This window comes from Miniopterus schreibersii, assembly GCF_964146895.1.
Source record: "Miniopterus schreibersii genome assembly, chromosome: X".
Classification (NCBI taxonomy): domain Eukaryota; kingdom Metazoa; phylum Chordata; class Mammalia; order Chiroptera; family Miniopteridae; genus Miniopterus; species Miniopterus schreibersii.
This window is the reverse complement of record NC_138104.1, coordinates 26,041,152-26,053,190: the sequence shown is the minus strand read 5'-3', so window position 1 is coordinate 26,053,190 and position 12,039 is coordinate 26,041,152. Positions and strand designations below refer to the sequence as shown.

At 37.0% G+C, this 12,039-nt stretch overlaps 1 protein-coding gene across 1 annotated transcript in view; it reads left to right on the top strand.

Moving 5' to 3' along the window:
- Positions 1–12,039, top strand: part of PWWP3B (PWWP domain containing 3B) — a 111,434-nt gene that overhangs the window by 97,538 nt on the left and 1,857 nt on the right. The window contains exon 5 of the transcript XR_013998013.1: positions 1,621–1,702. The gene's annotated coding sequence lies outside the window, so the exon portion shown is untranslated. The remainder of the gene's footprint in view (positions 1–1,620; positions 1,703–12,039) is intronic.

Below are 12,039 nucleotides of genomic sequence, written 5' to 3'. Positions count from 1 at the left end.
AAACATTCAAAGAAGAGCTAACACCTATCCTCCTCAAACTATTCCAACATCATACTTGATAATGAAAGACTGAATCCTTTCCCTTAGCATCAAGAACAAAGCAAGGATGTCCATTTCATCATTTATAATCAACACTGGACTGGAGAGTCTAGCAAGAGCAATTGAGAAAGAGTGGGAAGAGGAGGAAAGGAATTAGAGGAAGTGGAAAAAGAAAAGGAGCAAGAAAAGGAGGGAGAGGAGGAGGAAGAGTAAGGAAAAGAAAGAAGAAAGGGAGGGAGGGAAGGAAGGAGGGAGGGAGGGAGGGAGGGAGGGAGGGAGGGAAGGAGGAAAGAGAAAGAAAGAGAGAGAGAGAGAGAGAGAGAGAGAGAGAGAGAGAAAGAAAGAAAGAAAGAAAGAAAGAAAGAAAGAAAGAAAGAAAGAAAGAAAGAAAGAAAGAAAGAAAGAAAGAAAGTCATTTGTATTAGAAAGGCAGAATCAAAACTCTCCTTTGTGTACATTGTATGTTCATCTATGATGTATCAAAAAAGATACTAGAATTAATGAGTTGAGTAAGTTTGCAGGATACAAGATCAATATACAAAAAATAACTAAATTTCTATATATTAGCATATAACAATTGGAAATTAACATTTTTAAAATTCCCAGATACAAGGACATCAAAAAATATGAAATACTTAGGGATAAATCTAACAAATGATATAAATGACCTGTGCAATGAAAACTCCAAAATGCTACTGAGATAAATATTTAAACAAATAGAGATACATCATGATCATTGGCTGAAAGAGCCAATATTGTTCAGAAACCATTTCTCTCCAAATTCATCTATAGAGTCAATGCAATTCCATTCAAAATTCCAGCAGACATTTTTTTTTTTTAATTGACAAGTTGATTCTAAAATTCTTATGAAAAGACAAATGATCTGGGGTAGTCAAATTAAGTTTTAAAAAGAACAAAATGGAAGGACTTTATATATTATAAAGCTACTATAATTAAGATAGTGTGGTGTTAGCATAGCACAAACAAATGGTGCTGGAACAATTAGGGTAGCAATATGCAAAATGTTGTGTGCTAGTCCCAGCCTATCAAAACCAATGTTGTGGTTGGATTGGCCCCTTGCAGTTCTTAGTATGGTTGCAAGATACCCTTTACAGTAACCACCAGGAAACTTTGAGGGGGGAAATGTTATATTACTTACATGACCTAGAAATGGCATACCTGAATCCACACAGCAAAGAGAGAGGGATTGAGCATGGGCCTGGAGCTCTACTTTTATTGGGGTCAAGGGTGGGGCTTCTGGTTTCAAGATCTCATTTTTTATTGGTGAATTTAAAACAAAGATCCAGAATTTAAATCCTGGGAAAAGAAAAAAAAAAAAAAAAGAAGAAAAAAAAGAGGCTCAAATGGTCAGTTATTGAACTCAACCAAGATTTGTAAAACATAGGAAACTCAGTGGCCTGGCTCTTTGCCTAGCCCTATGGCTGGCAATGTGTTTATTGGAGATAGCTATCTTTGAAGTGGATGCCACAGCAATTATGTACTTTCATTACAAAAATTAAAAAACAACAATTTCAGTGTTTACACTATACAAAACAAAACTTTTATTTATGCTTTGCCTAGATGAGTGGATAAAAAAACTATGGGACATTTACACAATGGAATACTATGCAGCTGTAAAGAAGAAGGATTTCTTACCCTTTGGGTAAGTATGGATGGAGCTGGAGAATATTATGCTAAGAGAAATAAGCCAGGGAGAGAAACAAATATCACATGATCTCATTTATATGTGGAATCTAAAGAGCATAATAAATTGATGAACAAAATAGATTCAGTGACATAGAAGCACAGAACAGACTGATGAATCTCAGAGAGAAGATCGGGGTGGGTGGGAGGTGGGGAGAAATTAACCAAACAATGTACATGCATATATGCTTAACCCATGGACACAAATAATAATAGTGTGGTGAAGGCCTGGGGTGGGAGTGGGTGCAGGGTGAAAAGAGTCAAGGGGGGAAAAGGGAACATCTGTAATATTTTCAACAATAAAGATAAAGTAAATAAATAAATAAATTGCTCTCAATATGGAAAAAAGTTAAGGCAAAATGGATTGTGGACATAAATATAAAACCCAAAATTATAAAACCTCAAGAAAAGATGTAAAAGAAACATCTTTGAGACTTTGAGTTAATCAAAGATTGCTTTTATAAGGCATTAAAAAAAATCCATAAAAGAAAAACTTGATAAATTGAACTTCATCAAAATTAAAAACTTCTAGGCCTGGCCAGTGACTCAGTTGGTTGAGCATCACCCCATGGGCTGAAATGTTGCCGGTTCATTTCCCGGTCAGGGCACATGCCCAGGTTGTGGGTTTGATCCCCAATCAGGGTGCATGCAGGAGGCAACTGATTGATGTTTCTCTCTCACATCAATGTTTCTCTCTCTTTCCCTCTCCCTTCCTTTCGGTCTAAAATCCATAATATATTTTTTAAAAATTAAAAACACCTATATTTTTGAAAGACATTGTTAAGAGAATAAAAAGACAAGTCACAGTCTTCAAAAAAATATTTGTAAATCATATATCTGACAATAGGCTTGTATATAGAATTAATTTTTAAAAACTCACAATTCAATGAGAAGATACATAATCAAATAAAATGGACAAAATATTTGAGTAGACTCTTCATCAAAGAAGATACATCAATGGCAAATAAATATGTGAAAAGATGCCCAACATCATTTGTTATTATGGAAATGCAAATTAGAACCACAAAAAGATGCCATTACCCACTCACTAGAATGGCTAAAATTCAAAGAGCAAGTGTTGATAAGGATGTGAAGCAACTGGAATAATCATGCACTGGTGTTGGGAATGTAAAACTGTACGATCACTTTGTAAAATATTTAAGCAGTTTCTTAAAAGTTAAACATGCACTTACTATATGATCCAGTCATACCACCCTTAAGTATTTACCTAAGTAATAAAATCATGTATCTGTTCAAAGACTTGTAACAAATGTTTGTATAGTAACTTTATTTGTAATGTAAATGTAAGAAACGTCCAAACCTGTAAGAATTTTTTTTTAATACTGAAACTCTTTAATGGCGTTTTATGAGTTTATTTGAGCTGAACTGACAATTGCTGGGAAGCAAAATCTCAAAGATTGAGAAAATGCTCCAGAGAATGGCAATTTTGCTCTTTATATTATACATTACAATCAAAGAAGGAGGCCTAAAGAGGGGTACATGAAATTCATGGTGATAGATTAGGGAGGTGTGAGAAAGCAAAGCGGGAAAGTCTCTGGGACTGGATAAAGAGTAAAATGAAGAGACAAATAGTCCTTTACTTTGGTGGATATAGGGTAGTTAACAATTAACATTTACAGCACATAGAGATGGTATGCAAAGGAACAAGATAACAATGAGGGGTTCATTGGTCTTGCTCTCTGGTGGGAGATTGTGCCCTGAGGGGTCGGTCTCAAGAAAGGGATTACTCTGACATTCCAAAGGTACCTTATCTTAGATACAAAAAGGCAACAGGCTCAGTTAAGGTAGAGACTGATCTTTGTCAAGGAAGATACAGACCTTAAGACATGACTACCATCCCTGACTTCTTTAGTTAAGAAGTTTTCCTAGCTCAGTGGTTGAGCATTGACCTAGGATCCAAGAGATCAAGGTTTGATTCACGGTCAGGGCACATGCCCGGGTTTGCGGGCTTGGTCCCCAGTTGGGGGTGTGCAGGAGGCAGCCAATTGATGACTCTCTCATCATTGATGTTTCTATCTCTCTTTTCCTCTCTCTGAAATCAATAAAGACATATTTTTTTAAAATAAAAGTTTTAATTTCAGATCATCCTATGTGGTTACTTTTGGTCTCCAAGTTTGCAAGACTGCCATGCAAGCCTCCCCTGAGCTTGTCAAGTTTAGTATGTGACCCTTTTTGGTCCACAGTGATAGTCAAAAACTGGAAGCAACCTAAATGTCCATCACCGGGTGAACAAACAAGTTGTGGTTCATCAATATGATGGATCACTACTGAGCAATGGATGAATCTCAAAATAATTATGCTGAGTGAAAGAAGCCAGACCAACAAGAGTACATGTTATATTATTTCATTTATATAAAATTCTATAAAATGCAATCTAGTCTACAGTGACAAAAAGGAGATCAATGGTTGTATTGGGATTGGTGTATAGGGAGGGGCAAAAGAATAAATATAAAAGGGAATAAGGAAACCTTGGGGGATAAAAGTTATGTTCACCATTTTAAATGTGGTGATGGTTTCATAAGTGTGTTCATATGCCAAAAATTAAATGAGCCCGGCCAGGGGTGGAACAACTTAAAATCCAGGAGACCACGGTTAGATTCCTGGCCAGAGCACATGCCTAGGTTGTGGGCTCAGTCCCCGGTCAGGGGTGTGCAGGAAGCAGCAGATCAATGAAGACTCTCTCATCATTGATGTTTCAGCTCTCTCTCTTCCTCTCCATTCCTCTCTCTGAAATCAATAAAGATGTATTTTACAAAAAAAACCAATTTAAATGAAATTGCATACTTCAATATGTGCAGTTAATGGTATGTCAATTATTACCTCAATGAAGCTATTTTTAAAAAAACAAGATGGTTTTAAAAAGGTATATATTTTTAAAAAACAGGATCCCACAGGCTGGCTAGTTAGAACACAAACTTACAAATTTGTTTCCATGTTCACTTTATTTTACCTTTCCAACCTCAGGTTAACTTCCATGAATCCACTGCCAAGCTTTACGGATGGAGGCTCCCACCTCAACTATTTTGCCTTTGTGGGAGGTTCTTCCACATTTACAATTTTAAACTCAGTCTCCAAGAATCTAGAGTTATTATAGAAATTTTGGAGAATAGAATACCAGAAAAATATTAAATTGCCACACAGAATGGATGTAAGTATGATCTGTAGAGTCCTAATTTGTAATGATGACATCAGAAATCCATGTGAAACTATTTTAAATGCTGTATATAAAATGAACAGATGTGCATCAACTGGATGACACCTTCTATGAACACATTAAAATATTACTCTTACTGAATATAAACTATAATTGAAAAATAAAATTTAAAGTTCTTTTAAGTGGTTTGAATATTAAAAAATATGACTCACTCTTACCCTTGGTAACATACTCTCATTTGATCTATTTTAATCTAATTTATTTGAAACCTGACATCATATCTACTTCACTTTGAGTATTATAATAGCTTTTAGCTAAAAGCAATACAAACCTGATGTGATTACAATATCCAAAAACCTTCTAATACAGAAAATTGTCAAACAGAAGAGCTGTCAAAGATGCTCAATAATAGTACAATCAATGACAGAGTTTTTTCCTGCCCTGAGTTTTTAGGATTCTAGGACATCTTATATGACATGGGTTCTTAACATGGAGTCCGATCATCCCATGAAACTGCAGACAAAATTATGTACTTGCTTGCTCTGTAAGATCTTCCCAGGTCATACTTTCTCTTCCAGTTGTAAATCATTCATGGAATTTCCTCTTATATGCTATAAAAAATGAGGAGGGAGAGGAGAGAGACAGAGAGACAAACAGGGACAGAGACAGAGAGGCAGAGGCATGAACTTCTAATCTGAAGACACAGCCATGGCACTGGACTTGAAATCAGAGGCCTGCCCTCTGGATCTGATGCTGCCATGTGCTGTATGTGTGACTTTCATCCAGTTTCCTTTTCCTTTTGGGCCTATATCATTATAACTTCAATTAAGAGGTTGAATTAGATGGGCCCTTTCAGTTCTATCTTCCTAGGGTTCTATGTACTAAGGTAGCTCTTGACTTAACCTTGATTTTAATTCTATCTCCCTGGATCTTTGGCATTTCCCTCTTTTCAGCTAAGGTTCTACATCTGAGTGATGCTATATGGCTTCTAACTTCAGTCATTGCCACTGCCTAGCACGGCAAAGACAAGGTTGTAACAACAAGGACCACTGCCTTTCCCTCTGTGTCTTCAGGTTCTGAGGTATCTTGTCTCTTTCCCATTCTCTGACAGAAGCTGAAACTTGTATCCATGTTACAATCTGGGTCCCTGATGGCATATTTCACAGCCATATCACAACTCCCTGTGCTTCATCAATTTACCATTTGTCAAGATGTGGTCACTGTTATCATAAAATATCAAGGTAGTACGAATGCCCTTAGAAATAACCTTGTCCATTTTCCTCTCCACCATCACACCATTGTTTTCCAGATATGTGTGAGGATCAGACTAGGGAAAGGACTTGCACCAAGCCCTGCATGGAGTCCATGAATTAGTATTAGAACCTACAGATTCTGATTTCATGTTCAAGTCTACTTCCACTGCCCATCTTTGTTAATTATATTGTGAGTCATAATCTGAACATTTATTTTTTCTTTCATTAAAAAAAAATCAATGAATGCTTATTATGTGCCAAGCACCATGCTCAGAGCTAGGGAAAAATTGCTGACAGGATCAGGCCATTTCTGTCTTGTGGTTCCCCCAGGCTTTAACTAAGCGTTGTTTCATATAGTACTGGCTAGGACTTGATGCAACAGAACAGGTCATCATCCTTACCATTTATCTCCACCTCCGAGCACCTGCCCACCTACACTTACCCAACCAAGATCTCACATACTTTGAAACAGAGACAGCACATAGCATTAAAAACCATTTCATTGATTCACTTCAAAGCACAAGCACTCATTGAGCACCTGCTAATTAAATCCTAATCTTATTCCTAAGGATTTAATGCATCCTAAAGATGGAATTAATTATCAAAATAGAAAGTTCAGGTTCTCTCTGAGTAGTTCTGTGAATGTTCACTATGAAAAGTAATGCTCTATTAACCATGTATGTACTTCACAAAGGTCCTTTGCATATTGTGTCTTATTTTCACAATTGTTTACTGGGGAAAGGATTCCAAATAGAGAATGACATGCTAAGGAATAGGTACAAATAGGAACGGACAAGTTTAGGAGATAAAAATTAGGAAGCACCTGGAAAAGTTCCCAGTGTTCAATGTGCAGCAGGTCAAGGCCAGGTATAAATTAATAAGAGAAGGGTCAAGCAAGTTTCTGAGAGCCAGGGGCATTGCATGTTCTATAACAGAAGTAAAGCAGTCAATTGCAATGAGCCTTAGTCAGCAAGCAGTCTTATCTGGCAAAGAGAAAAGAGAGAGAGGAGCAAGCAAGTCAGCAAGGGTTGGATAGAGGCATTAACCCTATTACTTTAACCTACACACATTCAAATAGTCCCACTCACAAAGGGTGTGAAGTATGGAAAGGTGGGAAAGTTGATGCTTTCTGTCAATGAATTTATGGCCAGGGCTGAATGTGATGTGGAGACCTAATCCAGATGTTGCTTTATTTAGTCTCATTCCTGTGAACTCATAATCTTGTGAGACCTCTGGGTGTGATTCCAGTGGTTAAAAGTGAGCATTTAAAAATATTCATATAACATAGTTAACCAGTTTAAAGTGTACAATTCAGTGACATTTTGTACCTTCAAAATGTTGTGTAATCATCCCCTCTATCTGAAACCTTTCATCACTCCCAAAGATCTCATAGCCAGTAAGCTAGGGACCCTCTCCCAGTCTCTAGCAGCCACTAATCTGTTTTCTGTCTCTATGGATTTGCTTATTCTAAATATCTCATATAAATGGAAGTTACAATATGCAGCCTTTTGTATCTAGCTTTTTTTTCTTAGCATGATGTTTTCTAGATTCATCGATATGGTAGCATGTATTAGTACTCATTCCTTTCTATAACTGGTACTATTCCAATGTATGAATATACCAAATTTTATCTTTTTATTTATTTATGGTTAGACATTTGGGTTGTTTCCACCTGTTGGCTATTGTGAATAGTACTGCTATAAACATTCATGTACAAGTATTTGAATACCTGTTTTTCGTTCTTTTGGGTATATAACTAGTAGTAGAATGGCTGATAATATATATCAGTGTGTATATAAAAACTAGATGTTTAACTTGTTGATAAAACATTTTCTACAGTGGCTGCACCACTCTACATCCCCATCAGCAATGTATGAGGATTTCAGTATCTCCATATCTTCCCTGCTAAACTTGTTCTTGGCTGTCTTTTTATTATAGCCAATCTATTGTGTGGCAAGTGGTGTCTCATTGTGGTTTTGATTGCATTTCCTTTATGACTAATGACATTGAGCATCTTTCCATGTGTTTATGTCTGAGGGACATTCACTGCTAATATAGTTTACTCCTGTGTGTATGTTCTTGTTTTGGGATCTGTGTGCCTCTTAATTTTTAAATGAAGACTGGACATTTTGAATATAATAATGTAGTAACTCTGTAAGTCAAATTTTTCTCCTTAGGATTTGTTGTTATTGCTTGCTGTGCAATGTAGTTGCTTGCTTCATGACTTTTATAAAGGAATTTTCCTTGTTAATCCTCATCCGAGGATATTGTTTAAATTGATTTTTAGAGAGAAGGGAAGGGAAGGGAAGGGAAGGGAAGGGAAGAAGGGAAGGGAAGGGAAGGGAAGGGAAGGGAAGGGAAGGGAAGGGAAGGGAAGGGAAGGGAAGGGAAGGGAAGGGAAGGGAAGGGAAGGGAAGGGAAGGGAAGGGAAGGGAAGGGAAGAAAGAGAAACATCTATGTGAGAGAGAGACATCGATTGGTTGCCTCCTGCACATGCCCCGAGCCTGCAACCCAGGTACATGCCCTTGACTGGGAATCAAACCCGTGAACCTTTGGTCCACAGGCCAACGCTCCAACCACAGAGCCACACCGGCCAGGGCTATAAATGAATTTTTAAGAAGACTTTGTCATGTGTGGTCTCTAAAATCTCTGTTTCTTTAGCTTATGATCAGTTAGTGGTATGGCAGAAATTTCCGTAAATTCCTGGAGTCCACAAAAGATAATAGAAAAAATACCCTTCTCGTCTTTGCTGATTGGCTCAATTTTGGAACACTTTCGGTGCTGAGCCAATCAATTTATAACTATCTTAGCCTTCACTATCTACTTGTGCTGTGGCTGAAATCAGCCAGAGGTGAAAGCTGAGGGCCACAAGCATTGTGACCAGAACAAGCATGTGACATTCATTATAAGTGAGAGCTTTTCAGAGCCCTCATTCCCTTAAGTAACTCTCTTCAGCCTTTCTTCCCAGTCTTTTAATGTGTTTAGTATTTACACAAACTATAATCTTTTGCCCCAGGTATCAATGGCTTCATTTGCCTTTCAATATTTTCCAGGAGCACCCTCTGCTTAGCTATTTTTCTGCCCTGAGAGTTACAGTTAAGTAAAGCAAATGGAAGTGCCTTGCATCAGTCTTTCAAGGAACCTCCAGACAGATCCAAACAAACACAACTCCTTGGGAACAAATTCTACTCTACTACTTCTGGAACCAGGTACCCATATGGGAGAATACAGGCTGCCACTTTAAAACTGCCATCACACTGGGGAGGAAAGTGGGACAAGGTTAAATTAAAATGCCACAAAACATTCCTATGAAATTTGTCACCTTTTACTGAATTCAACATTTACTTGATAACTATAATCCTTTGATGATACTCCATAGGTCTGACATAGTCGATTATTCCAGTTTTTGCTCATTTTCTTGGTGTTTCTATGGAGGGACAGGTCCTTGGAGCTCATTAGTCTCCCATTTTTTATGAGAAAACATGGGTATTTTACAAACAGTATAGCTATGGCCCCTGAACTCAAGCCACAGACTTCATCTGCTGTTTGACCTGACACAGTGATCTTTTGCAACACTGGGAGCAATTTGATGAAATAGACTTAACTGATGCCTGAGCACACTACTTAATGGCAGCAAAGTGAGCCTTTTAAAACTGAAGTCCCACTGGGTGAAGCAGCTCTCTTGTAGCAGCTTGCCTGGCTTTGCAGTCTGGCTCTCCCATGTACTAGCTGTGTAGCCTTGGACAACATTCCTAACCTCTCTTGCTTCAGTTTACTCATTTGAACAATGGGGATAGTGATAGCACTTAACTTCTAGAGGAATGTTGTAAGAATTAAATGAATTAATACCTGTAAAATTTTCAACAAAGTCTGACATAGATAAAATCTACATATGTGTTTGCTATCACTGTTGTGTCACTTCTGCACTCTAAACCCCGCCATTGTTTTGCATCTTTTTTCTCAAAGTAGAGTTGTCCCTTGAACAACATAGGTTTAAATTGCATGAGTCCACTTACATGTGGATTTTTTTTCAATAAATAACAGTAAATGTATTTTCCTTATGATTTTCTTAACATTTTCTTTTCTCTAGCTTACCTTATTGTAAGAATAGTGTGGTGACTGCAGGGGGAGAGGGGAATGGATGTAGAGGAGGGTATGGGATGATAAATGGTGATGGAAAAAATAAAATAAATAAAATAAAATAATAAAATAAAGAAAAATAAAATAAAAATTTTAAAAAGATTATATAATACAAGATGTCCCAGAAAATGTATACACGCTTTGAATGATTACAAAGTCAGTATTTATTAACATAGAGTTCATTTTCAAAATTTAAAAGAATCTACAGAAATGAATAATTTTTTGTCAATGCCTGTTTTCAAACTGATGACCCTTCTGGTCGAGGCACTGCTGATAACTCGAAACAATGGAATCGCAAACATCAATAATCATTTCATTTGGTATTTGTGTGCCCTCAATTCATCCACTGTTGCTGATTTTGAACCGTAAACTTTATCTTTTATGTATCCCCTTTAAAAAAAGTCTAGTGGCACTTTAGGGGAAATTTTCTTTGTTCAAAGTTTAGTCTGGCTTCACCCATTATTTCAAATCAGTTATACCTGAAAAGGAGTGACAATTAAGTGAGTTATCAGTGGTTAAAGTGTGTATACATTTTTTGGGACACCCTATGTATAACATACAAAATATGTGTTAATTGATTGTTTATGTTATAGGTAAGATTTCTAGTCAACAGTTAAGTTTTTGAGGAGTCAAAATTATGCATGGATACTCAACTGCATAAGGGATCAGTATCCCTAACACCCACATTGTTGAAAAGTCAACTGTAAATGCCAAAATTCTTCCAATGGCCTTTTAAGGTCATATATAGTCTGGCCTCCTCATCACCTCTCTGACTTTATCTCCTACTACTCTCTTTGCTCATTCAGCTCCAGTCAATCTGGTCTCCTTAATGTTCCTCAGATGTGCCAGGCCTGCTCCAGTACAGGGGCCTTGTCACCAGCTGGTGCTTCTTTCTGGATCAACTGTGAACTCCCTCACTCTTTCCTTGGACTTCCTTAACATATTTACTAATCCTTCATATGAATGCCACCTCACTACACACTCTAGTACTAAACATTGTATCACTTGTTTGTATCCCTGTAATATGTTGTAACAGTAATAGAATGCCCTCATTACTCTGTAATCCATTACTACTTCATATAGTCTTTACTACCAGATAGAGAAAAAAATTCACCAGCACAGAAGCTTCATACCAGGTGTTGAGGGACATGTTGATGTTCTTCAGCAAGTATTCTGTGATGGATAATCTCCTTTGGACAGAAGCAGCACCCATATTGTCATTCTCATTTGTCTCTATATATCTTTTGATCTCATCTTTTATTTCTTCTTTGACCCAGTAATTTTTTTGTAACATGTTGTTTAATCTCCACATGTTTGGGGGGGTGGTTTGCTTCATTTTTGCAGTTGATTTCTAATTTCAAAGCATTGTAGTCAGAGAATATGCTTAGTATACTTTCAACCTTCTTGAATTTGTTGAAGCTAGCTTTGTGTCCCAACATATGGTCTATCCTTGAGAATGTTCCATGTGCACTGGAGAAGAATGTATAATCTGATGTTCTGGGATGAAAGGCTCTGTAAATGTCAATTATGTCCATTTGGTCTAATGTGTCATTTAACGCCAATATTTCTTTATTGATTTTTTTGTTTGGATTATCTATCTATAGCTGTAAATGGGGTATTTAAGTACCTTACTATTATTGTATTTTCATAGATTTCTCCATTTAATTCTATTAGTAGTTGCTTTATATATTTCGGTACTCGCTGATTGGGTGCATATATATTGAGAAG